This window comes from Nanorana parkeri, unplaced genomic scaffold (assembly GCF_000935625.1).
Source record: "Nanorana parkeri isolate BGI_ZX_2015 unplaced genomic scaffold, ASM93562v1 scaffold439, whole genome shotgun sequence".
NCBI lineage: Eukaryota > Metazoa > Chordata > Amphibia > Anura > Dicroglossidae > Nanorana > Nanorana parkeri.
This window is the reverse complement of record NW_017306707.1, coordinates 1,079,133-1,106,486: the sequence shown is the minus strand read 5'-3', so window position 1 is coordinate 1,106,486 and position 27,354 is coordinate 1,079,133. Positions and strand designations below refer to the sequence as shown.

The 27,354-nt window shown below is 42.2% G+C and overlaps 1 long non-coding RNA gene across 1 annotated transcript in view; it reads left to right on the top strand.

Annotated features, from left to right (window-relative positions):
- Positions 1-2,413: 2,413 nt before the first annotated feature.
- The window catches only part of LOC108790032, a 127,302-nt gene continuing 102,361 nt past the window's right edge, over positions 2,414-27,354 (top strand). Inside the window, exon 1 of the long non-coding RNA XR_001941433.1 lies at positions 2,414-2,464. This is a non-coding gene — a long non-coding RNA (uncharacterized LOC108790032). The remainder of the gene's footprint in view (positions 2,465-27,354) is intronic.

Below are 27,354 nucleotides of genomic sequence, written 5' to 3'. Positions count from 1 at the left end.
TCCCATGTGCACAGTATATATGTTTGTGGTGTCATTGGTGAGGAAGGGGCGTATTTTTGAGATGTTACGAAGGTGAAGGCGGCAGGCAAACAAACGTTCTTTCAGTTTTTCTTTTATAAGTGTAATTAAATTTGAATGTTTTGGTTGTAATATTGTATTATGGCCACTAGATGGCGCTAAAGGAGCATAGAAAATACATATTTATTATGCCGTTTAGTGCCATCTAGTGGCCATAATGCCATATTGTAACCTGAACATTCGAATTTAATTACACTTGTAAAGGAAAAAAAAACTAAAGAACGTTCGTTTGTGAATATACACGCACAGAACAAATGGTCACAGATATCTGCATAACAAACAGCCCTGATAATTCTTAATAAATCCCTAATGCAGAACAAGTATGCAAATAAACATCTCAGACTTTATTCTGATATTCCCGATATACATAAATGTACTGTATATCTCAAAATACTGAAGTCAGTGGGTCAGCAAAGCAGCACAACTAGCTGTTTCAAAAGGAGCTCAGCAATGGCAGCCTCCTCATTCCTCTCAGGAAAGATTAACTTTAAAGGCATTTTAGCCACTCTAACGTGAGGATCAAGCAACATAATGCAAAGCATGTGTACATAAGATCGGTGCTAATGTACCTTTCATGACTTGGCGATGTCGTTAGTTCTTTTCAGCTGATATGAGACGGACCGCACGCTACTGTCTCAGTGTTCCTCTGTAGATAACATCTTTTATGCTCTGTGCAATACAATGAGTGTAGGTGCTGAATGATGGAGATATCTCAGAACAGAGGAGGATCTAACTCAATATATCATGAGGATTGGGACTAATGCAAGTGAGAGACGCTCTGCAGTGTACCTCAGGCATTAAAGCAAAACTTAAAACAGAACTCCGGGTAAAAATGTTCTTAGCCCTTGCATTAGGGCTACCCCCCGCCCCCACTGCAACGGTTAAATTATCATTTTTGTCTGGGTTAAAAAATTACAGTTATACTCACTTGCCAGCTTGCTCTTAGGCCTCGTTCACACCGGACTCAGTGGGTTCCGGCCCCATTCTGGCCAGAACGCACTGCATCGTATTGCGGCCGGCTCACTATGTTGTGGGGGTAGCAGGGGTCGTGGTGGTCCATTAAAGTGAATGGCATTGTAGCCACGCCCTCCGGCCGCACCTTTTCGGCATCCCCTCCGCTAGCTATTGCACCCGCCCACTGCTGCTGTCAATCAGCAGAGGTGGACCTGAAGTTCTCCTTTGCTGATTGACAGCAGCAGTGGGTGGGTGCAATAGCCAGCCTGCTATTGCAATTTAAAATGGCCAATCACGGCCTTGCTATTCATTCCCCTGCTATCTGTTTTTTTTTTTTATTCTGAGGTCAGCCGGTTAGAATACGAAAAAAACAGCAGATAGCAGGGGAAGCATTCGTTTCTGTTGCTTGGTTTTTGACAGAAAAAAAAGTGTCCCATGCATGGCACATAATAGTGCAGAGATTTTTTGCCACGCGGATATGACACCAATGAGGACGTGCGGCAAATGCGCATTCCCAAGGTAGGGTGGGGGCTAGGCCTAAGCAGTGTCTGGCCCCTTGTGTGCTGGCAGCTTTTGATTATGCTATAGACTAGGGGTAGGCAACCTTGGCACGCAAGATGATGGGGAACTACAAGTCCCATGAGGCATTGCAAGACTCTGGCAGCCACAGGCATGACTCCCAGAGGGTAGCTGTAGTGCTAAGGTTGCCTACCCCTGCTGTAGACCACTTAGGCACCAGGATTCTCCTTTCCGGCCCCAGGTTGCTAAGAGCCCCCTCCCAAAATGAATGTGTTATCTTATAGAAGAACTCCCGTTCCAATGAATAACTGAACAAAAAAAAATCAAAAATCAAGTAACAGAACACTGAGGGGAAGTTATCAAAAAATCGAAATCTGGAGCAGTTGCCAGTGGCAGCCAATCAGCTCCTTACATTCATTTCAAAGCATATTTGAACAAACTAGAGAGATGCTGATTGGTTGCCATGGGCAACTGCTGCAGAATTTGCTCCTTTTTTGATAAATCCCCCCCTGTAGGTATGGTTCATGTCATGCACTGCACACATCCGAAATACTGCGCCCTCAGCATCGCTGTATCACAAATTAGCGCATGAAGAGTTAACTCCCAAAGCAATAAAGGGGGGCGTCACCCTCCTAGCGCACGGCGCTCATACTTGGGTCCAGGCCGGCTATTGGCCGGCTGCCTAAAATGTCGCCCCTCCCTCGGGGATCTCATTGGCCGAGAATCGGGATGCTTCCACGCCTTCCACCGAACAACACATACACACACCCTGCACATGGGAAAGGGGGCGTAGCGGAGAACTTCTCCCCACGTGACGCAAGCTGGCAGGGAAGCCGGGGAGGCGAGCTGAGCAGGGGATTGGGGAGCCGAGGAGAGGACGTGCGGGGACACGGCGGATGTGAGCGCTTCTCAGGTACGGTGTTGTATTGTGCATCAAGGGCTGATGTCACGTGACTGTCCGTGGAGGTGTATGGAGAGCAGGCTGGGGGGTAGTAGACTGGGGTCCGGTGCTGCCTATAGTTTGGGGGGATCTGCGGGTTGTGTAGTTCAAGTTGGCCAAGTGTTCTTTCTGCATCCAGTTACATGCACGGACGGGAACCCATCATCTCCGCTTCCCCGAGCTTGTGCCCGTTCACCTGTCTTCATACACCGGTCATTGTTCTGTGCGATGGTGATGGCTCTGCATGGCAGAACATTGCATAGATTTGTACTGTAATCCATACAGGTTGTGTGTGCTCCTATGTTGCTGCAGATGTTCTGTCTACAGAGGAATGCATCTCATTGCAAAATCATGTACTTCGGGGGAAATAATCCTCTGTTATAATAGTACAATAATGGGGTACCGTGCAGAACAGAACTACAGAGGATGATTGGAATATGAGTAACCAGTGGCCAGATACAGGGAGTAGAATTCTGGCGAGCATCACTAGAGGGATCCTTGACAGGAGGAAGGAGGACCTGATTTCTAGATATAGATCTTTAATTATCACTAGAGGGATCCGTGGCAGAAGGTCCTAATTCCCTGATATAGATCTTCAGTTATCACTAGAGGGATCCCCATCAGGAGGAAGGAGGTTCTGATTCCTCCATATAGACATTCAGTTATCACTGGCAGGAGGAAAGAGGTCCTGATTCCACTATACAGATCGCTCGTTATAACTAATGCAATCACCAGCAAAAGGATGGAGGACCTGATTCCACTTTATAGATCTTCAGTGATCACTAGAGGGATCCCTGGCAGGAGGAAGGAGGTCCTGATTCCTCCGATATGGATCTTCAATTATCACTAGAGGGTCCCTGGCAGAAGGTTGAGGTTTATGAATACAGATCTTCAGTTATCAGTAGAGGGATCCCTAGAAGGAGAAAGGAGGTCATGATTTCTCTATATAGATCTTCAGCTATCACTTGAAAGATCCTCATCAGAAGTAAGGATGTCCTAATTCCTCTATACAGATCTTTAGTTATCACAATAGGGATCCCTATCAGGACGAAGAAGGTTCTGATTCCTCCATGTAGATCTTCAGTTATCATTAGTGATCCCTGGCAGGAGGAAGGTGGGCCTGATTTCACTGTACAGATCGTTAGTTATAACTAATGGAATCACCAGCAGAAGGCTGGAGGACCTGATTCCACCATATAGATCTTTAGTTGTCACTAGAGGGAACACCAGCAGAAGGAAGGAGGACCTGATTCCACCATATAGATCTTTAGTTGTCACTAGAGGGAACACCAGCAGAAGGAAGGAGGTCCTGATTCCCAGATATAGATCTTCAGTTATCACTAGCGGGAGGATGGAGGACCTGATTTCTCTGTATAGATATTTAGTTATCACTAGAGGTATCCTCAGGACAAAGGAGGTCCTAATTCCCTGATATAGAACTATAGGCCAGGTTCTTGCCTAGGCAATTTATTGCACGGATTTAGTCGGCCAATATCTGGCAAAACACAGGTTCACATTGAAGTCAATGGAGGCTGTTCTCATCTTTGTGTTGAGTCGCGCGGGCAAAATCGCCTGTCGTGCAAAAAGGTGCAGGAGCTATTATAAAAATAAAAATATCTTGATCCATAGTCTACTCCTCATTATACTTGGGGGCTGCAACTTTGTTCATGTGACACCAGAATTCAACCTAATTGTCATCTTCCTTTATGAATACAGTGATACCAGCAGACAGGACTTCCTACACTTGTGTTGGAGCCAGCTAAGCTTTGCATGGGTGTCCCTGAGACATCCTATACAAGTAGTTGGAGTGGTGATTGAACCCTCTGATATCTACCCATAGGATCGTAGCTGAAGTGTCTTTTCTGGGTGCACTGATCTTTGAAATGTATCCAGATAGTATTACATCCTAATGCTGTATAAATGTATACAATAGGCTCGGCTGTGACCAGAATGAGTCTCAGTGCTGTACTGATTTGGCGTTTGGAGCACAAAAATGCAAAGCTAAAGTAGAACTGAAGCCACCTTATTGTATTTTGGTTAGAGTAGGTTGGCAAGCTGACAGGGGTTATACCCAACCCGGGGGGAAATTTCCCTACACTTCCTGTCCGATAACCACAACGGGAAGTTAGAGAAAACCCTTATGGTCATCAAGGTTACCAGAACTAGTGTTCTCATTGGAAAAGTTCTCATCTATTCTTCTCTACTGTACACCAGACTAGACAAAGTTTTGGCTTCAGTTGCCTCTCATAAGCTGCCCCCTTGGTGTTCATAGAATGTCATTATTTTTTCGCCATAGGGAAGTCTGTAATCTAGAACACGATTGAATTGTTGATTTAGTTTGCTCTGTGTATCTTGTGTTTACCAAAGGAGAGATGAGCAGAAAACTTTTATGAAGCGGAGCTGTGTGCCATTAAGGCTGCTGCCGGGGAACTCGAATATAGTTCAGTCAGTTTTCGATATACAGTATGTTTGTGTGCAGATTTTTTAAAAACACAATCTGATTGTTTGCTCTGGGTTACTTCACTCCCTTGTCTTCAAATGTTTATCACTTATTCAGTAAGCAAGGTAGCAATGAACTTGGTTAAGTCAAATAAGCTGAATATTGATGCATATTAATGTAATTCCTTCAAATTCTTTATTTTATAGCTGCAAATGGATAGAGTTCCTAGATTCCTGTGACTCTGGATGTTTGATCTGGGCATCGGTCTGCTGAATTTTTCAGTGATATTGGCATACATAAGTTCTGGTCTAAATATGGGGAACATTTGAAGTGACACTGAACTCAGACGTTAAATCATAAAGATGGATTAATTAATAACAAAAATGTTTCTTATTTTTGTTATTAATTAAGGAAGAAGGAAGGACAGTGTCGGCACCAATTCAGAGATGGATTTGAGGATCTACAGCTGAGTGATGCACAAATAAGAAACATTTTTGTTATTAATTAATCCATCTTTATGATTTAACGTCTGAGTTCAGTGTCACTTCAAATGTTCCCCATATTTAGACCAGAACTTATGTATGCCAATATCACTGAAAAATTCAGCAGACCGATGCCCAGATCAAACATCCAGAGTCACAGGAATCTAGGAACTCTATCCATTTGCAGCTATAAAATAAAGAATTTGAAGGAATTACATTAATATGCATCAATATTCAGCTTATTTGACTTAACCAAGTTCATTGCTACCTTGCTTACTGAATAAGTGATAAACAGTGTTTTTAGTTGGGGTACTTGAATTTAACTCCTGAATTTAGTGTCACTTTTAAAGACTGCATTTGAAGCACTTAGAAAAAGTACAGCAAGTGCTAGTATACAAGGTTTTATGGGAACCCTTCATTTGAGATGTTCCTGAAGCCAGCAATAAATTAATCAATTGGCTTGTATATGCTTACCTTGGGGTGGTTCTACTTCCCATGCTGTATTGAGTGTAGGGTAGGTGTACATCCATGAGAACTCAAGTATAAGAAACCATTAGGTGGGTTATCTTACAAAAGCTCCCAAAAAATTTTTTTGGGTTACTGACCTGTAACAGGCATCTTTTACTTTCATTCTGTTTCCTAGTATAGTGACTGAGTGAGTTATTTCAAGCCCTCCTGAGAGCTGTTTACATTATAATGACCCTACTGTGCTTGGTCATTCACCTCTGATCATGACAGTGCTTTGGGGCTGTGGTTTGGGTAGAAGTCCAGTAAAGTAGGCTTTTTTTTTTTTAGTTGAGGCGTTGTGCCTGACAGATTCTCATAAAATTCAGGGCCCAGTCCAATTGTGAAGTCAGAATGATGTCTAAGGAAACAAGCAACATGCAGTTCCATCAACATTATATGTACCTTAAGAAGTCAACCACCATGTTGGCACATTGCTTACCTAGATCCTAGAATATGTGAAATGCTAGACATTGGCTAGTTTGGAATTTTCCAGCAAAACCATGTTTCTATGTCTCTCATCTAATGGCTAAATGTTCCCATCTGTGACTGTTTTATTACATACCAAGTTATGGTGGCAGTGATCTAGGTCAGTGACGGACTCCTTCATATGGAATTCAGGAGAAAGGGTGTCCAATCCAGGAGCCAGCAGGATTTCTTAAGGACCAGCACCATTGACAACAACTAGAGAAAACCTCAGAGGTTAGGCACCAGCTGTGATTTTGTTTTTAAGAAGTATTGGCTATCTGGCTCCTGGGGTTTGTCAAGACCTGATCTAGGTTCATTGTATTGAACCATTTCGTATTTGTCCCCCAAGTTTGTGTATTGTTTTAGCTGTGAGTAGCCAGTGTCAGATTTGCCAATATTTAAACCCCAATACAATAGGTTTCAGATCTGGTCACTCTAAACCAGATTCAGCCATGTTTATTGGGCTGTCAACACAATGGCTTGACTATCTAGAACCGGGTTAGGCAACCTCTGCCCTCCAACTGTGCTGAAATGATAAATACCATCATGACCCTGCATCTGGGAGTCATGCCTGTGACTCTGTCTTGCAGGGCTTCAAAGGACTTGTAGTTCCACAACAACTGGAGTGCTGAGTTTGCCTATCCTTGATGCTAAAAGTAAATCAGCCTAGTCTCACCTATTCTGCCAGGTTACACATCAAACGCATAGTTTGAGCAAGAAAACCCATTCTTTTCAAATTATGCCCTTGACAATTATGAAGATAGATTATTTTTCCCTTGATATGCTTTCAATGGAACCTCCTTGTGTATTGTAGCTGAGGCTGTAATTCTCCATGGAGACGGATATTACATGAGGCAATTCTGTGATAATGTTCACAGCTGCTCTCTGAATTCTTGTGCCGTGATTTCCAGAGGAAAACCTATTGTTTTGCCGGAGCTGGTTGAATACATGTTTTTACCCACAATGCATGAAGGCCAAGAGGAAGCTTCGAGGTCAATACACTTGCTAATAACTAATTTAATGTGACATGTTTATAAGTGTTTGTAACTTCCTATTGAGTAGCAGTAACAAACCTCTTCCTCTTGCGGTGGATTAAATACTGAACTAGATATTTTGGTTAAACGAGCAGCAGGATCCAACGAGTATGATGTAACAATTTATGTATAAGTTTTGTAGCTCATGTACTCCTCGCATTTTGATGCACATTTGGTATTTCCTCATTTGATTCTTCAGCGGTAGAATCTGGGCTGATGACTTGATTGTCAGATTTGACTGCATTATCAGATGGTTCATGTCCACATTACAGAGAAGTAGAGGTTCCTAAAAAATCCTATGTGTATTAAATGTATTTTTGCATGTTTACCTGTAAATGTCTCCCTAGTGTAAATATCCAAAAGCCCTGAGATTGCTGCTGGGTGCTTCCATTTTGGATGTGATGGCAGCAGCTACAGCAGACCCAGAGCTATCACTGAAGTGAAACTAGTATTCTTCTTTGCTCTTCCTCTGGCAGCTACATCAAAGGTTATATAGGAAAGTGAGGGGTAGGGCAGAGGAGCTGCATCAGCATAGGCCATACGTAGACACTCCTAGAAGATCAGAGGGCTATTACATGCAAGGAGCTGTGCTAAATGACTCTCCTGGGGAAATGTATTTCCTGATTGTCTGCGGTAATGGAAGGACTCCAGCAGTTGATTTTAAAGGGCTGAGGGTGCAGGAGGAGAGAAATGGCTGCAGCACTAGCTCGCGATCCAGGTTTTGGTGGCCCTGCCCACCTCTGTCTTCCCTCCTTTCCCCTCTGCCTGGTATCCGCCTGATCCCTGGCACTGCTCCACTTGAGATCCAGGGCGTATGCGCTTCTGGTGGGACTGTCTCCTTGGTTACAGAGACACCATTTTGCCAGGAACTTTAAGCTTTCAGTTCTGGTCATGATTGGACCAGCAGAAGAACCAGAAGTCCAAAGAGGAGGCATTTTGGAATGGTTTTTCCCAGAAGGTCAGTTGACGCTGCTGCATTAAGAGCCATGGATAATGGAGGCCCTTAGACTGGGTGCATCACCTTCCTGCCGGTGCTTCACTCTTGTGTGCAAAGCATCATCAAGGCAACCTCTCAGCTCAGATGTACCTGACTAACCTTGGTTCTTTATCCTAATTACCATGGTCAGGATTCTGCCTATTGGCTCCAGGAGCAGACAAAGAGGGTGCCCCGTGTTCAGAGTTCCTTTTGGGATTAAATTTGATATTAATTTCCTTCTGCCTAAAGAATAGAATTCTGTGTCCATGAAGACCTGGAAAGATTGCAGCAGTGCTTGGCAAAGGTGGTGTCTTTCTATTATTTTTCATTTCAAAGGTAAGTTTAGTTATTGAGGCCATTGTGGTTGTGTTTCTCTTGTTGCTGCTTCTGCTCGGCCTTAGTTTCTCTTCTGCGCATTAGATAATATCTGTTTCGCTTTTTCTAAAAATGTTGTTGCTGACCTCTGTTTTTCATCATGTAAAATAAATACATTTCACCAAACTTTGTAAGGTTATAAGAAACGATTCCAGACGGCCTATTAACTTTGACATTTTGTACTCCTTTTTTTTTTTTTTTCCATATTTTAAAGGAGGTATGTTATTCTTTGAAGTGCATGTGTTGTTGTGGGTTTTTTTGTTGTTGTTTTATTACTGGTGATTGTCCAGTTTAGAGTGTTGGCAGACCATTCAAGTTTGAATGTATTGCTTTAACCCAATGTACTTTTAATCAGATTAAAACAATATTAATGTGAGTTTGGGAACGCAAGTACAGCTTTTACTTGCATTACCACAGTGAAAAGGCGCTGTACCTTTTTTATCTGTACGAAACAATTTCAATAACCTGATTTTGAGGTCTACATCTTACACACCCCCCCATATTTTCATGTACGTAAATTAATAACCTGCTAAGGTGTTGCTTTTATAACATTGTCCTGAGTTAAACAAGCCTTCATTTTTGTAATTGGTTTGTAACTGACCTTTCGGTAAGTCGGCATTCTATTGTTGCGCCTTTTTTATGCTTTGTCTGAGTGACATTAGATTCATAGCAGAGATAAGTGTAATGTTTCATACATCCTGGAAGAAAGCCACTCCCCAAGCCAGATACTGGTGGACTGTGGTGGGCCAGCTGTTATGGAACTATAAGTCCAGTATGCTCTGCTAGCATTTTTCAGAATACTAAGAACTGGGCTTCAGGTCATCCTCAGGCTTATAGTTCAGCAATGTTTGAAGAACCCCATGTTGCATATCACTGTCTTTGAACCTGCACATAGCGTCCCTGGATCCCTGTGCAGCGAGGCAAATGAACAAACACCGAGTTAGATAGGCAGGTCAAATACCAGGAGCCAGGTAACCAATGCTCCTTAGGGGCCCGTTTACACCAAAATCGTAAGGTACTCAAAAGTCAACGAAGGATCCATTGACTTCCAATTGGACCTTTTTTTTTGTTTTTGCTTCTGTTGCCTGTTTTTTTTTTTTTTTTTGCAATCTTTTATGTAAAGTAACATGTCTAGACATGGCCATACTTCATTGTATTGCCTTGCGTTGTGTTAGCATGCATTTTTGATGTGTTTTTTTTTTCTTTTTTTGTTTCAGCACATTTGCAACGCAGCATTGTGAACTGGCCCCAATCGCACCCATTCATTTTTTTGGGGCCTTTGTGCTGACATCTGTTTAAAAAAATGGATGCTAACGCAACACAAGTGGATGCGGTGTGAATGGAACCTTAAAATCACAGCTGGCAGTTGTCTGCCGTTGGGCTGTCAGGTATTTTTTACTTCGTTTTGATAAACTGACACTGCATCACTTTTTTTAAACTGTGTTTTGGCAGCCCTGTCCTTGCTATCTGTGTTTTGCTGTGTGGGAGGCCAAAGGATAAAAGGTTTTTGGATTGGGAAAGGGCCAAACACAGAGCAGCCTTTGTAAATAGGGATCATCAAACGCCTTAAAGCGGCGCTCCCCTGTTTTTATTCATTGCTGTGTAGGTGGTCCCAGAGAATTTGCTCACATACCAAGAGCTTCAGATCATCGTGCTGTTGGCTAGTGTGTGTAAACAACCCCTAAAAAAACACGGAACCACCTATATGGTGTGTGGTAACGGACATTTGTGTCATCATTGTCCTAATGTGTGTTCATACCGTTTTTTTTTTTAGCTTTGACGTAGTTCTGGTGTGTTACTCCTTCACTGCGGCTTTAGTACTCCCAGCCCTATATTTTTTTGATGTTGAGGTAAAAACTGGCTAAAGGTTTCTGGGTACTGTAGCGGTGGCTCCACAGTAAATTGCCTGCTCTTCAGGTACTTCTGCTGCCACCATGGGTTGGGGTGTGTACTGGAAGCAGAACACACCAGTGAAATCAGAGCTGCTTTTCCCACCTATAGAGGTTGATTGCCAGGATATTACTTCTACGTCTCATGCCTGACTGTTTTTTGTACATAAAGAGATATATAGTGATGACACTAACATTTTCAGCTTGAACCTCTGCAGTGATCCCTCCTCCTAGGTCAGGGCTGGACATATCCCAGGAACCGGGTAGCCAATGCTCCTTTTAACCTCTTGCCGTCCGCCCGTAGTAGAAGGACGGACGGCACTGCTGCATTGGCGGGTTGCCGTCGCCAGACGGCATTTTTTTTCTGCTCGCGCGCGCCCCCTAGCGGGCACGCACGGGCAGAAAAGACCCGTCCAATGCGAACACCCGGTCCATAGCCCGCCGATCGCCTATATGTGCTCGTTTGCGCACCGCGGATGTCAACTGGTTAAAAATGACAGTTGGCGCCCGACTTTTTGGCAGCTTTTCTTTTGTTGTCGCCAATGGAGCTGGCTCCTAAAACAAATCCTTCTGGCTCCCAGATTGGACAGACTGTCTCCTGAGTTCCATATTAAATTGTTCACCCCTATTCTATTCTAGGCTTTGACTCTTGACAAAGGAAAGAGGACCAAGAAATCATGTGACCTAATTTTTTAAAAGTTGATTTTATTGTATGATCCACTCCTATGTTATATGTTATTAGATAATAGAATTTATTTCATTATTAGAATGTTTCAACCTCCTAAGTTTGGTTGTTCCTATTGCATTAAAGCAGACCTCTACACTCCAAAATCAATTTCTACCAATGCACCCCCTCTATATATGATGATTTAATAATGACATAGACGTGTCAGGTGTAAAATGCTGTGATTTATGAAATACTTACACTTGCAGAGCATTCACTCCCTGCTTTGAAAGTGCAAAATGACTTCAGTTTGCCGAAGCAATGCACGCTGGGATTGCCTTGTCATCAGCAGAGCATTGCTGGGAATTCTCGTATGTAATCTCGGGAGATCTCAGGGAAAGGCATTTTCCTCCCCTGAGATGATGTGCATGGTCAATCCAGGAAGTGAAGGGAGATGGGTTAATGTGCCCTTAGTAAACATGGCCACTGTCAGAAGCCTGGGAGGAAAAGAGAAATAAGATATGCAAACAATACAAAGCCGGCAGTTCTCTAGAAGTATGGGTTTGTAGATTGTCATAAACATTTCTAAAGGTGTGTTTGTCATTTTTAAAGATCTGGGTAAAGATCCACTTTAAGAAATGATCTCTTCTGATTAATCAGCTATGTTAATCAGCTGTGGGCATAGGATTCTGTTTATGAAGGTATTATATAATTTTTGTTTCCTCTATTCGATGAAATTGATGTAGTTGTGTCTTCTTTCAAGCTGATTAACTATGTAACTATGCAAGAATGCCAGTGGGGAATGATGGAGGTATTCTATGACTAAACGCCCACATCCATGAAACCTGTTAGATGTTCTCTGTTGGGTTTTGGAATGTGTTGGTGTGCGGATATCCACTTTTTCTGAAACAGTATTACCATTGACAAGCTGTGCGAGCACCTGACCAACTTGGAGCTTCGCTATATTTTATTGTTATGGTCCACTCCTAAAGTGTATACATGCCTATTTATAATGTTGGCATCTTTACGATGCTTTTTTTTTTTCGCCTGGTACTTCATGGCCCAAATCTTCAGAGCAGTACTGGTGAAGAGGTCTTTGGGGGTGGGGGGAATCGAGGATAAAGGCAAGTTTTAACTATTTTGACTGTGCTGGAAAAACGCGGCAGAAATGGGGAGAGGACGTTCTTCCTTTTTAAAATGTAGTTGGAACGTTTTAGAATTGAATTGGTGGCAAGAAATGTCTGAAGTGACAGGTACTCTTGCTGAACTGTCTACATTACTCACTTTGTCATCACTTGTGTTTGCTGTTCTTGTTACATCCCGTAGCATCAGTCAAGTGCATACAGGTTGCCTCTTCAGGTAGAGTTTCCTGGCACACATGTTGACACATTGCATGTGCCAGATTATATAAAATCACCTCCCGAGAGCGTCTGAAAGCTTGCAAGCACGCTAATTTGTACAGGTGACTGCTGAGTACACGAAATCTATCCCCTGCAGTATGGAGATGAGTCTGGAATGAGACGCCATCTGACAGCGTTCCCTATCCGTTCCTCTGCCAAAAAGTGTAAAGCTGGCCCCACACACACACCTCCTCTTAACCCCTTAATTTATTTTAGTTTTTATATCTTATCTACATAGTGTGTGTTGCCGGCAGTTCTCTAGAAGTATGGGTTTGTAGATTGTCATAAACATTTCTAAAGGTGTGTTTGTCATTTTTAAAGATCTGGGTAAAGATCCACTTTAAGAAATGATCTCTTCTGATTAATCAGCTATGTTAATCAGCTGTGGGCATAGGATTCTGTTTATGAAGGTATTATATAATTTTTGTTTCCTCTATTCGATGAAATTGATGTAGTTGTGTCTTCTTTCAAGCTGATTAACTATGTAACTATGCAAGAATGCCAGTGGGGAATGATGGAGGTATTCTATGACTAAACGCCCACATCCATGAAACCTGTTAGATGTTCTCTGTTGGGTTTTGGAATGTGTTGGTGTGCGGATATCCACTTTTTCTGAAACAGTATTACCATTGACAAGCTGTGCGAGCACCTGACCAACTTGGAGCTTCGCTATATTTTATTGTTATGGTCCACTCCTAAAGTGTATACATGCCTATTTATAATGTTGGCATCTTTACGATGCTTTTTTTTTTTCGCCTGGTACTTCATGGCCCAAATCTTCAGAGCAGTACTGGTGAAGAGGTCTTTGGGGGTGGGGGGAATCGAGGATAAAGGCAAGTTTTAACTATTTTGACTGTGCTGGAAAAACGCGGCAGAAATGGGGAGAGGACGTTCTTCCTTTTTAAAATGTAGTTGGAACGTTTTAGAATTGAATTGGTGGCAAGAAATGTCTGAAGTGACAGGTACTCTTGCTGAACTGTCTACATTACTCACTTTGTCATCACTTGTGTTTGCTGTTCTTGTTACATCCCGTAGCATCAGTCAAGTGCATACAGGTTGCCTCTTCAGGTAGAGTTTCCTGGCACACATGTTGACACATTGCATGTGCCAGATTATATAAAATCACCTCCCGAGAGCGTCTGAAAGCTTGCAAGCACGCTAATTTGTACAGGTGACTGCTGAGTACACGAAATCTATCCCCTGCAGTATGGAGATGAGTCTGGAATGAGACGCCATCTGACAGCGTTCCCTATCCGTTCCTCTGCCAAAAAGTGTAAAGCTGGCCCCACACACACACCTCCTCTTAACCCCTTAATTTATTTTAGTTTTTATATCTTATCTACATAGTGTGTGTGTGTGTGTGTGTGTGTGTGTGTGTGTGTGTGTGTTGTTTTAAAAAAAAATAAAAAAAATTTTTAACCAAAAATACAGATAGCATTTGTTATCGAATAATTGAACTGAACTCGTCGCACCTTGTAATTTGATGATGTCCTAGCACATCAGCAACATATGAACACAAATTTTACAGCGATAACTGGCCAACATTTAATCTATTATCAGAGGTGAGAGCACTTACCTTATAGCTACCAGTCGGCTACCTTCCCAAGCTACCCATGTACTTGAGATGACAACTGTCCTGATATGGCAGCATTGGGTGACACTATTATCCTTGCATATCCCGCACATTGTTACCAGCCAACTACGTTTGAGAGAAACCTTCAATTGTGTATATAAGAAAAGCTTGCCCATTCACTATTATGCCTACCTGTGATGAGCACCATCTTTAAAGTGATATTAAACTCAAAAGGTGTTTAGGCTATTTCAAATGCTGATTACATCACTTACAATGGATGCTGCTTGTTGATGATTAAAAGTTTTTCCTGCAGAATCATCTGGTCCCCTGAGCATTGGCCCTGATATCCTGTTTTAGGGGGGCTCCTTTCCCTTGCAGGCTCCTATGGAGTCGCCCTTGTGTGTATCTCCAGAACCACAGACACAGCAAGGCAAGCCATTTTCCTGTTACCCACTCTTTTTTCCTTCTTTCTTCCCTCTCCAAGCTAGTAGATGGACATCTGCTGAAGACCGTTCTGTCCCAAATGATCTTGTACTGGACAGGAAGTTCAGGGTAGCTGAGCTGAGAGAGTTAGTGCCAACTGTTCAGAAACATGCCTGTAAATGCTCAAAGTGACATTAAACCCTCAGATTTTTTTTAACATAAACCAATACTGTAATGTGTGCCTTATTGTAATCCATGGTTGTTTCCCTTCTCTTTGCTGCTCTTCCTTTTAAATCCTCATGTCTTCTCATGCTGGGGGAGAACTTCCCTTTGCAGCTCAGGGCCTCTTCCTGTAGTGCTGGCTCAGGTTGCAAACCTACACCCAGACACCATGTATCTATTCCAGAGACAAGGCAGTCTGCTGCAAAACCGAAGTTCTGCGCAGCATGAGAACAGATACAGATTTAAAAGGAAGAGCAGCAAAGAGAAGGGAAACAACCATGGATTACTGTAAGGCACACAGAGTATTGGTTTATTTTAAAAAAAATCTGAGGGTTTAATGTCACTTTAAGCAAAAACGTTAAATACTTTGAAGGGCAATGTATATTGGTTTGATCTGGATTCATTATTGAAAAATGTTTGGGAGTTTATATTATTACTGTGTTGCGGTAACATTCAATGTAAAGGAGGTCTTACCTTTTTACCATGCATGCCTGTATTTTACCACGACAGTGGTAAGGGGCCCTAACGCAGAGAAAGTGTCTCCCTCATGGCTGTGCTGTCTGGCAGAGGTATATAAAGCACAAATATGGGTGGACAATAAGAAGATTATCCTATGTGTATTTCAGTTGTGTATTTCAGTTGTGTATAGTTGTTTGGCTCAGTTTTAAAGCTGAACTCCGGGATAAGCAAATAATGTACAAGAGACATGTCTATACTTACTGGAATCTTAGTGAGCTGTGTGTGTTTCTTCCAGATCCGTGCAGTAATCCAGTTTGAGACTAGTTCTGTGCAGGAGCTTCCTGTAATAAAGACCAGTCACTGCCGCTCTCTCCTTGTGCAGAGTGACAAGTCTTGTGTCCGTCCTTCTGTAGATTTCTGCAGACAGCCTGTAGTGGGTGAGGTCTGACTGGTCCCCCCCACAGCTCTGCTCGGGCTATGCACAACATAGTGTTGATAGCACTGCTACTTACATAGTATTTGGGGTTGAATAAAGACATATGTCCATCAAGTCCAACCCATATAGGTCCACGCATCATCTCATTCTTAGGGATACTGGTATCTCTGGATATTACGGTCCCTCAAGAAATTGTCCAAACGTTTCTTGAACAAATCTACTCTCTTGGCTGAAATCACTGCCGATGGCAGAGAGTTCCAGACCTTAACCGCTCTTACTGTAAAGAACCCTCTTCGCCCATTGTGCTGGAGTTTTTTCTCCACCAACTTTAGGTGGTGGCCTCTAGTCTTTGTAATGGAGTTAATCTCAAACAGTTTGTTGCCATTGTTGCTGTCACCATTGAACATCTTGTACATGAAAATCATATCCCCCCTTAATCTCCTTAATTCCAGCGTAAACATGTTTAAGGTCAGAAGCCTTGTCTCATATAGCTCTGGTCCTCCATTCCCCTAATTAGTTTTGTTGCCCTCCGCTGGACTCTCTCCAGTGCACTTATGCAATGTAATATCTGGTTTTGCAAAGGCATTTGGTGCACACGGCATGGCTTTAAATCTTTTATGGCTATTGAGGAATAGTATTTGCATGAAAGGTTTTGTGCCTGGGAGTTGAGCTTTAATCTTTGGGTTTCACTGGACAACATATATTTGGATAAAGAGCATGTTGCAACACACGCTTCACCGTACATGTAAAATGGTTTTATGTGTATTGAGAATTCTGTGTATTGGGACTTGTTTTAGTGCTTTGGGGGATAGACAAATTTGGTATACATCATGATTTGGATGAAGAATAAAGAAGAAATGTACTTGTGCGTAAGCTCGATTTTATCCAGTAAAAGCACACATTTTCCATATGCATGAAGCTTTTTAAAGCAGGGTGGTGACTACCTTTTTTTATAGTTTTGAAAATCCTTGGAAATTCTCCCTGCAGGGCGTTCTGATTTAATATACAGAGACGCAAAGTACTTAATTAAGGTTTATCATTGCTAATTAAAAACCTCCTGTACTTTGATTGCTGTTTATACGCCCAAAGGATTGGTCGAGCAACATGTCCAATTCTTTTTTATTTTACAGGGAGGAGTTGGTTGGTGAGTGCAGGAATTTTTTTATGACATGGATTTCTATTGCTAAGGGGTGTTCCATTTATAGATTTACTAGTTCTGAAATTGCAAGTCCTAGCTGGCTGTTAGTAGACGCGTGAGTGCATATATGTACATATTAGGGATGCACCGATGTATCGGCCGCCGAAACATATCGGCTGAAAATGGCACTTTTGGCATAATGCTGAAAGTGCCATTTTCTGGCCAATACAGCAGTGCACCCTTTCATTCTCTCCTCCCTGCTGGGCGCTGCTCTGTGTCCCAGCGGGGAGGAGAGAAACTGTCACAGGTGCCCGAGCGCTGCGTGAGGAGTGTACTGTGAGCGGCCGGTGTCTCTCCCCCGCACATTGCTCAGCTTCCTGTCACAGATCAGCAATGCAGTGTGTGGGCGGAGACAGGCCGTGCTGTCACAGGAGGCTGAGCTCCTCTCGCTCAACCTGCTGTGACAGCGTGTCAGGAAGGAGATGAGTGCAAACACTCGGCGATCAGTGATTGTTGAGTGTTTGTACATAATTGAGGACATAGCATGGTTACTATATGCTCAATTATGAAGATGATCAAGATACTCAAGAATGAATGGGAAGTGATCTACATCAACTCCTGTTTATTCATGATTGTAGTTATAGTAAACATACTCTGTCCTCATGTTATGAATGAACAGGAACACTCTTAGGCCCCGTTCACATTGAGCGATTTATTTATTGTAGCTTCACCACATTTCAATGGAGCTGTTCACATCTCGTCGCTCAATATCACTCAATATCGCTTGTAGCTCGTCGCTGGTAGCTTGTCGCTCCTACATGACCCTTTTTTTTGAGCGATATGTCTCCTGATTGCATACAGCCCAATAGGAAGAAGTCGCGCAATATCGCTCAGTCGCACGATTTTCATGTCGCTCAGTGTGAATGGGGCCTTAGGGTATTCCTTTTTTTTTATAACAGGGGCTGCAGAAAAAGACTAAGGACTCTGTCCTTAATCTTCTTCTTCTTTTTTTTTTTTTTTTTTAAAGGGAAATATCAGGGGTTTGTTTAGACCCCCCCAATATTTCCCCTAAAAGTAAAAAAAATATTCAATAAAAAAATAAATGAATAAAAAAATTAAAGTTTTTTTATAAAAAATTATTTTAAAAAATGTAAAAGGTTAAAATAAAAAACATTGTCTGTTTGGGCCTGACTTCTTTTTTTTGTGTGTGAAATTTTCATTTAGTTGCACCTCTAGTGTATATGTATAGCTAGTAATATAAACGCGTACATAGCTTTGAGGTACCTTTTTGATGACCTGATCTGTCATCTAGTTGCCTAAGAAGGAGCAAAGAGTTTTTAAAGTGAGCAGGAGATGATAGAAATGTAAGAGCTGTCCTACTCAAAGTGTAAAGCTGCCCATACACCTTACAATTTTTTGGATCGGAAATCTTCGTTGCAGCCAAGAACCCTCTTTCGATTTTTAGCTCAAATAGCCCATCCTGCACGGACCAATGTCTATTTCAATTATTGTTGGCAAATGGATTTTGTCGATCGACGGAATGGATTTTCATTTGAGCATCTGCAGTGTTCTTGTTGCGTGTGGCCTTTTTTTTTCCCCTCTTTCTTTGGTTCAAAAAAAAAAGTTTTCCAGCCTGCCCGATAGACGAAGTTCGGTCAGTTGTACAGTAATTGTGATCACTTCCCATCAACTGGCAGATTATGGGCACTTTTACTCTGGTCATTCTCAAAACTAAATACCGTTGCTGCTGATAAAGGAGTTAATGCTGTTCCCCCTCCCTTTTTAGATTGTAAGCCCTCATGGGCAGAGCCCTTCCTTACCATATTGTACCATCTTGTCTTGAATTGTAATTGTAATGTCTTCCTTATATTGTAAAGCACTGCACAAACTGTTGGCGCTATATAAATCCTGTATTATAATACAATAATAATATTTCTGTGTGTTGAGCATTACTTGCCTTTTTAATCCAGGGTCCCACTTTCTTCCTCTCTGCTGGTTTCATGTGTACCGACTGGCCCCTGAAGATGCTCTTGCTGGTCTTTGAATAGTGATGTTGCCATTCCTCCTGTAGACCCTGTCAAGTATGATGCATGACTAGTCTCCACCACCCATATTCCGATGCTGGAAAGCAGATAACTAGGTTGTCTATTACAGTGCAGGACCATTGTCCACAGCCCACATTCTGGTGCTGGAGAGATGACTAGACATCATCAAATACAATGCAGATTCAGCGTCCACAGCCCACATTCCGGAGCTGGAGAGATGACTAGACATCATCAAATACAATGCAGGTTCAGCGTCCACAGCCCACATTCTGGTGCTGGAGAGAACATGATTAGACATCAAATACAATGCAGGACCAACGTCCACCACCCACATTCTGGTGCTGAAGTAAAGGCAACCAAGACTAGATGTTGTCTAGTACTATGCAGGTCCAGCATCCACAGCCCACATTCTGGTGCTGGAGAGAAGACTAAACGTTGTTTAGTACTATGCAGAACCAGTGTCCACAATCCATGTTCCATTGCAGGAGAGAAGACTAGTATATAGTATAATAGTATAATGCAGGACCAGCATCCACAGTTCACATTCTGGTGCTAGAGAGATGACAACTTCAAGTAGAGCGTAGAAGCGATGTCCACAGCCTACATTCCGGTGCTGGAGAGAAGATGACTAGACATCAAGTACAATTCACGACCAGCATCCACCACCCACATTCTGGTGCTGAAGCAAAGACAACCAGGCAGTAGCACTCTGGATTAAGGTAAATCTTTTTATTTATTTTTTCCCCCTAGAGGATGAAGGTAATATAAGAGCTAGGGAGGCATTTTGACAAATTTTACTAATGCCTGCAGTGAAGGTTTAATAGTTCTGGCTTAGGGGTTGTTATTCCGATCGTGGCTTCACTACCTTTGTGAGTCACTGACTTTTAACAAGTATATAATGTGAAGCTTATGAAACCTAGTGCAGCAAGGTAACAACAACATCTTCTAGGTGGGAGCTACTTCCATCTTTCTTTTTTGTGAGTGATAAAAAGGACCTTGGACAGGATTAGAAATACCTGGCCTGCTGTTTATGTTCAGTCAGTGGGTGTGTTGTCGTGTTTTTTTTTTTTTGTTTTTTTTTTGTTTTTTTTTTTAAATTGATGTTTGATAGTGAAGAAGCCTGATGAACTTCAGCTATGAATCAAAAGGGACTTTCCCATTAATTTCTGTGTGCATTTCAAGGCTTCATTTTTACTTGGATTGGAGTCTTGTTATTGAGGTTTTTTTTTCTTTGACTTTTCTGTGACTAACCTGAATGAGCAGGTTCACCCTGTCTTCTGTAAACCCACTTGAGGGCTCCTGGGGCTTTGAACGTGCTAGAACAGTCTGATTGGCTTAATGTGCTGCTGCTCCCATTTCATTTGTACAAGGGATGGAAGAATGTTGCTATAGTGTGTTTTTTGTTTTTTTTGTTAGCGTTAAAAACACAAACTTTTTTGTATGAAATATGTAGGTGAACCTTAAAGTGTTGTGTTGTATTCCTGTCTTGATCTGCCAGGCTGTACTACGCTTGGACTAAACCATGCTTATTTTCAATGAGGCAAATAAGTAGGACTGATGGGGGTGTATGCTCAAGCTTGATGCCCCCGATAAACCAGCTACAAGTGTCTAAGCTGCAGTTTGTGACATCTGGTCACTTTTCACAAGAAGATGGTATAATTGGCTGTGACATTTTAGAATAAATAGCTTTTTTTTTGTACTTGGTACAGATGGTAGATTTATGTAAACACCATTTCCTGGCTGTTCTTTGCTCTCCGAATACAGTCAATGAAGAAAAAGGACAGGAAGGTGTTTTGCTCCTGGTGGGGCAATCATGTTGTTGTGTGTTTTTGTTTTTCCTAACTGGCACAAGGAAAAGGCTGCTGGAATCTGTTTGGCTGCTATGAATATCAATTCTTTTCTTTGAGCCTATACCTAGAGCTCTGTTTCTCTATACATGTGTGCCATATCAATTGACACTTTCTATACTGTTTTATTAGTTTAGTTTTTTTCTTTTTTGTCAGCTAAAGATACCTTCAAGCCCCTGAGGTCAGACTTGTTGAGGTCATAAAAGGCTGGTGATACTCTGTTATCTGATTGAACTCTAGGGCATTTCAGTGGTGCCTACCAATCCAATGAAAGATGGTTTATCTTCCCTTTTTATTTTCTTGCATTGCTCCATCAGGGTTTATCAGGGCACATGTAGCACATTTTATGTTCTTCAAGTTAAAGACACCACTGCATTAACAGGAAATCAGCACAGAAATGCATTGTTATGCTTTTATAATACATGTAGCGTCATAAGCAGATATGAACAGTTGGCGCTTATGTATCTAAGATCACTCGGCTTATAAGCTCTTTCTCTCAACTGCTTGAATACCCGAATGGTGGCTTTTTCTTATGGGCTGCAGTCACTGTTTGGCCGATAGTTTTCTCCCCGGCTCCCTCAATTTTTCAATGAATGTTTGAGTCAGGGCCACCCACCGCTTCATTTTATGGCCTAATTCACAGGAGCTTTAGATCTAAGCAACACTTGTAGAGCTGTGTACTTGCCACACCTCTGGAGGAAAAAAAAAAAAGTTGAACTCTTAGACCCCATTCACACTGAGCTACATCAAATTTTGAGCTGAGCGACTTTGAGAGACATTGAGTTACAGTGCACATATTGTCACGCTACTTTTGGCATGGACTTTGTAGCTGCTACATTGGGCTGTATCCAATCAAAAGTGGTCTTAATGTGACGTAATTCCTCTTTCTGTTTAGTGCTTCTATTTCTGTGCAAAAGTGACACTTACATAGTTACATAGTATTTGAGGTTGAATAAAGACATTAGTCCAAGTCCAACCTATTAGGATCTCATTCTAGGAGTACCTGTACCCCTGTATATTACCTGTACCCCTGTATATTACCTGTACCCCTGTATATTACGGTCCCTTAAGAAATCGTCCAATTGCATTGCTCCATCAGGGTTTATCAGGGCACATGTAGCACATTTTATGTTCTTCAAGTTAAAGACACCACTGCATTAACAGGAAATCAGCACAGAAATGCATTGTTATGCTTTTATAATACATGTAGCGTCATAAGCAGATATGAACAGTTGGCGCTTATGTATCTAAGATCACTCGGCTTATAAGCTCTTTCTCTCAACTGCTTGAATACCCGAATGGTGGCTTTTTCTTATGGGCTGCAGTCACTGTTTGGCCGATAGTTTTCTCCCCGGCTCCCTCAATTTTTCAATGAATGTTTGAGTCAGGGCCACCCACCGCTTCATTTTATGGCCTAATTCACAGGAGCTTTAGATCTAAGCAACACTTGTAGAGCTGTGTACTTGCCACACCTCTGGAGGAAAAAAAAAAAGTTGAACTCTTAGACCCCATTCACACTGAGCTACATCAAATTTTGAGCTGAGCGACTTTGAGAGACATTGAGTTACAGTGCACATATTGTCACGCTACTTTTGGCATGGACTTTGTAGCTGCTACATTGGGCTGTATCCAATCAAAAGTGGTCTTAATGTGACGTAATTCCTCTTTCTGTTTAGTGCTTCTATTTCTGTGCAAATTGAGGCACACCGCTCATTACACTAGCCCAGTCTGAAAAGGTGCCATTTACAGATACCCTCTGGACACTTCTGTAGCGCGACAATGTTGCGGAAAATCGCTTGTAATGTGCGACATTGAGCTACACCATTGAAGTCTATTGGGCAAAATCACACAAATCCGCCAAAAAATAGGTTGTGTACAAGCGACAAGCTTTAGCTACAGGTGACATTGAGCTGCGAGATGTGAACAGCTCCATTGAAATGCATTAGACGAGCTACATTGAGCTGATGTATTGAGTGATTTTTTTTTTTTTTTGAGCTGAAATCGAGATACAAATCACTCGGTGTGAATGTGGTCTTAAAAGGGGTCTGACTTGAGTCCTCCAATGCTCCAGATCCAGACAGATACCAGGGCCAGCCATTATACTCAATGGTATCTCCCAGGAAGACTGAGCAGTAGAAGATCCTGCTTGGCTAGATTCAAGTTCAAGTATAACTAAAGACACAATTTTTTTTTTATTTTTTTTTAAGATTTGGATAGTGGTGAGGGGTTAGAACCACCACCTCCTTTTACTCCTTGAGATCAGTTTTACCTTTCCCCTTTATGAATTGCCCTTATCCAAAATGGTGCAAAAAAAAACAAAAGCTTTGGATACACTTTACTAGTTTTTTTTTCATGTTTTTGTGGCAGACTCTGCATAGTACCATAAAGTTCCACTTTCAATTTTTCAAGTAGCCTGGTCGTCAGATAATCTACAATTTCAAATTGCCTAGGCATATCTTTTCATCTGCCTCTCCTGTTTTCCATGTGTCAGCCTTCTGCTTCTTCCTCTCCTCTGTTCCTTTTTCGGCTTGATCATTTGTATGCAATTAAGGCAAGTGGACGTTTTCTACAATGACGGAACAGTTTGAAAGCCACAGCTGCAGAGTGTAAGAAGTGCTAAATTTGTTATTATGGCTTTGTGTAGAGAAGACGAAACTCTGAGTAAAGTGCAGAAATTACCCATCTAATAGGTCCCTCGATACAGGTGAACTTTATACAGCTGCTCATTCAAAACTGTAATTTAGCTGCTACTCCTTCCAGTAAAAGCTTGGCGACCATACTAGTCAGAGCTATTGAAATGAGAAAGGTTAATTATGTGCCCATTAACCAGTGAAAATTAGAGTTGTCTGACTGAGGATACCAAACTGTTCTTCTTTTTTCTTTTTCGGAATTTCCTACCTTTCTAAAATTAACCAGTTTGATGAAAATGCATGGCTATTGAGAACAATGGCTGTCCTGAGCTTGGCGACTATTATACGTTCTGCAAGGAATTGGGCTATGAGCAGAGTTTGCTATGTTTTCTGCATGTGAGATCTGTAAACTATATGGCCAGTGTGATTAAGAAGGACAGGAGAGTCTACATAAGCATTCTACTTTAAAGCAGACATTGCGGTATAGTCTGCATATACTGTCTGGGCCCTCAACCATCACCTGAGGTTACTAGGTGTAAACTGTACCTGTACCTAAAAAGTTAGCCTTATACTTGTCTTACCCCTGTTTTCTGTATCGCCTGGCACAGTTTCTGTGAAGTTTCCAGGGCAATGCAGAGCAGGTCAAATCTCTTGAAGACCCTCCAGACCATTGCAAGAGTGTCTTTCTCATGAGCATTGGGCTGCTTGGTTGGGAAGGTATAGAATCCCCAACAGAGTTTTTGTTGGATGTCTGTGAACCTACTAGGGTGGTTCACTCTATTTGTCCTGGTCACTCCAACGATTGAGACAAAGTGAGGGGAAAGTCCAAAGTGTTTGTCACCAGAACAGGGCTAAGGGGTAGCTTTTCTAGTGGGGGCATTTTTTTCCGTTGACAGTAGGTGAAGTGATTTCCCTCAGAAAAATCTTCACAATTGGACACCAGTTGATAGACATGGTTTTTTACCATTCCCTACTCTGTTCAAAATGCAAAAAAGAAACAAGCTGCACATTGACTTTATTAGACAGATTGTTAGCTTGGTGTTAGCTGTTAGGGTTGAAAAGTTTGATCATTTCTTTTCTAAAAGTTCTGCATGCAAAATTCATTCAAATCCATGCAAATTGTGTAATATGGAATATAATATCTCAATGTCTTATTAAACTAAACTTTTGAAGCTGTGCCCAAAAAAGACAGGCAGAGGGCAAAGTATTAGTTACCAGTATTGTCTGTGGTCTCCCATCAGCTTATTCCCTATTACTGGCGTAACATGCCTTTTGTTCTTCTCTGTCTTGAGGCCGCCATCTTGGTAGAGGCAGGGCTTTGCTTCTTCATGTCGCAGCTCACAGCAAGAAGAACAGTACAGCAGTTCAGAGGCAGCCATGCTTTATAGGTCATACTGCAGATATACACCTAGAAAGATGCATTCACACCATTGCCGTGCCTTATTGCACACCCTTTATGCCACACATTAAATTGTGTTTTACGTTTGTGTGACAGGACAGTGCCGTGTCACTATGGTGATTGGTGTGTTTGGCGCCCAGGACTCTCGGCCAGAGTGGCTGAAAACATGTAGTGTTACAGGGAAGGAGCTGGGTTTCCAGTTCTTTCCGGATTTTCTGGGATCTGGGTCTCTGGAGATTTCTGAGAGTCTTGGGTGGGATGAAATCTCCAGTCCTGGGGCCAGGTGCAGCCAATTGCCAGGCCAGACTGTCCAGGTGGCTGATAACGGCCCTATTAAGAAAGTGGACAGGGAGGAAGAGGCAGTCGGTGGTCCAGGAGTATGCAGAGCGTGGGAGACTGTGTGCATGTGATGCACGAGACACTGAGCTGGAGCCTGGCTGTAGGGGCCGAGAGGGCCTGTGGCACACGCGGTGCGTGGGCGAGGCCAGGAGCGTCTGTGGCACACGAGGTGTGCTTGGAAAGGTCAGGAGGAGCCTTCTGCCTTCGGCTGAGGCTCTAACCCTGAGGTGGGACATGATACTGGTGCTGGGCCAAATCTTGGCTGTTGCTGGAAGATGCACCCTGTATGTTTGCTGAAAAGAAGCAGTTGTACTGTTTGAAAGAGAATAAAGTTATGTTCCAAAACCACCTAAGGATCCTTAAATACTCAATGTTACATTAGTTGGCCCATTCATTTGAATGGACTGCCTAATGCACCAAATCACACATGCATGTACCATTTTTGGCAGTGCACATCCATCGGCAAAGTGTGTTGGGGTGCTAATCCAAAAGAATGTCATCACACTGGTATTTTTAAGGTGGAAATGGCGACAAATTGTGCATTTCTTTTTCAGAGCACTGTCTAGGCACAATTAACATTTGTACATGTGTCCTATAACCTCATATCTTTCACTTTAGGTCCCAGTTTAGGTGCAGTTGTTTGAATTCTGCATTTGGAAACAGCTGCAAAAACGATTCATTTTAATAGGGCTCAAATGACCTTGTATGCTTCACAGCACATAACCCATACGATCCCGGTTCATTAAATTCTACATTATTTACCTGCTGTTCAGACAATTACTGCATGCCCAATATATGATTCCTAAGGAGGCTGATTCACTTAACTCGCGGTTTAGAGAGCGATGTACAGCTCATCATGATTTATGCCAAATCTTTCCAGAGGGCAGAACATTTGTGGTCTTCCCCTAGTTATACGGCAGTGACTTCATTTTCTATTGTACAGTTCAGATGTAATGCAAGTAGCTGTCAGCTTCCCCCTAGCCTCTCCGTATTGAGGATGCACAGAACTTCCTTGCAAATGACTTCCAGAAATGGTTTTCTTGCATCATATGGTTCATAGAGCCACAATGGGAAAGCTCCCAGTAATTTGTGCTCATTAGTGGGAGCTGTAAGTGAAAGTCTCGGCTCGTCATGTATACATGAGTATTTGTCTTCAGATGTTTGTTGTCTGAGATCAGCATAGTGACTTCTAAGGCAAGTATTCTGGTGCATCAGTACAGCAAAGATGCAGATGCTCTGAGCTCAGCTTTCCATGCCCCCGTTGACAGATCCAAATGAAAAACCTTTCTATTACCATGGCAATGGGAAATACTATAGAAAGAAGGGACCATCCAGACATTTTGTTTAGTCGGGAAACTTAATAAGGACCCATTTATATCTATGATCAGACTTAATGTGCAAGTTATTGCATGAGTTTTCACGTGCATTTGCTCTCGTTTAACTTGCTTTTCAGTGTACATTGAAGTGAATTGTTTTTGTGTTTTTTTTTTTTTTTTTTTTTTTTTTGTTTTTTTGTTTTTTTCACTTTCATTCTTATGGACTTGCAATGCTTGGAGCACAGGGTGGGACAAGGTCCATGAGATGTTATTGATTCTTTTGGGGTCCCCCCCCCAGAAACTTAGATGTGAACGAGCTGCTTTGTTTGGGTCCATTTTTATTTTCTGATTCAAAAAATGATGAATTAATGTTTGTGGTCTTCCAGTGTGCCTTGCTGAAATCGGACCTTTACCCCCTTTCACCAAAACTCCTGCATGCTCACATGAAAATATTTTACAATTATTTAAACAAATATTTTTCTTTTTTTACTTACAATTACTGTTTTCCCACTTCCTGGTTGAGTGAGACACTGGTGATGTAGCCCTGGCCTCACAGATGCATGATGAGAAGGCTACATCACCAGTCCCTTTCTAGGAAATATTGTATGTAAATTGCGAAATCTCAGGGGGGGTGGGGGAGGGGCGGCGGCGGCATTCAACTACTGCCCCCTTTCCAAATTGAGTGCACTGTCGCATGTTCCAGGAGGCTGACCCAGAGAGTTTCAGGAGGTAAAGGGATTCATCTGCCCTTAGTGAAAATGGCCACCTAGAAACAAATGGGAAGAAAAATAAAGTATGCAAAGA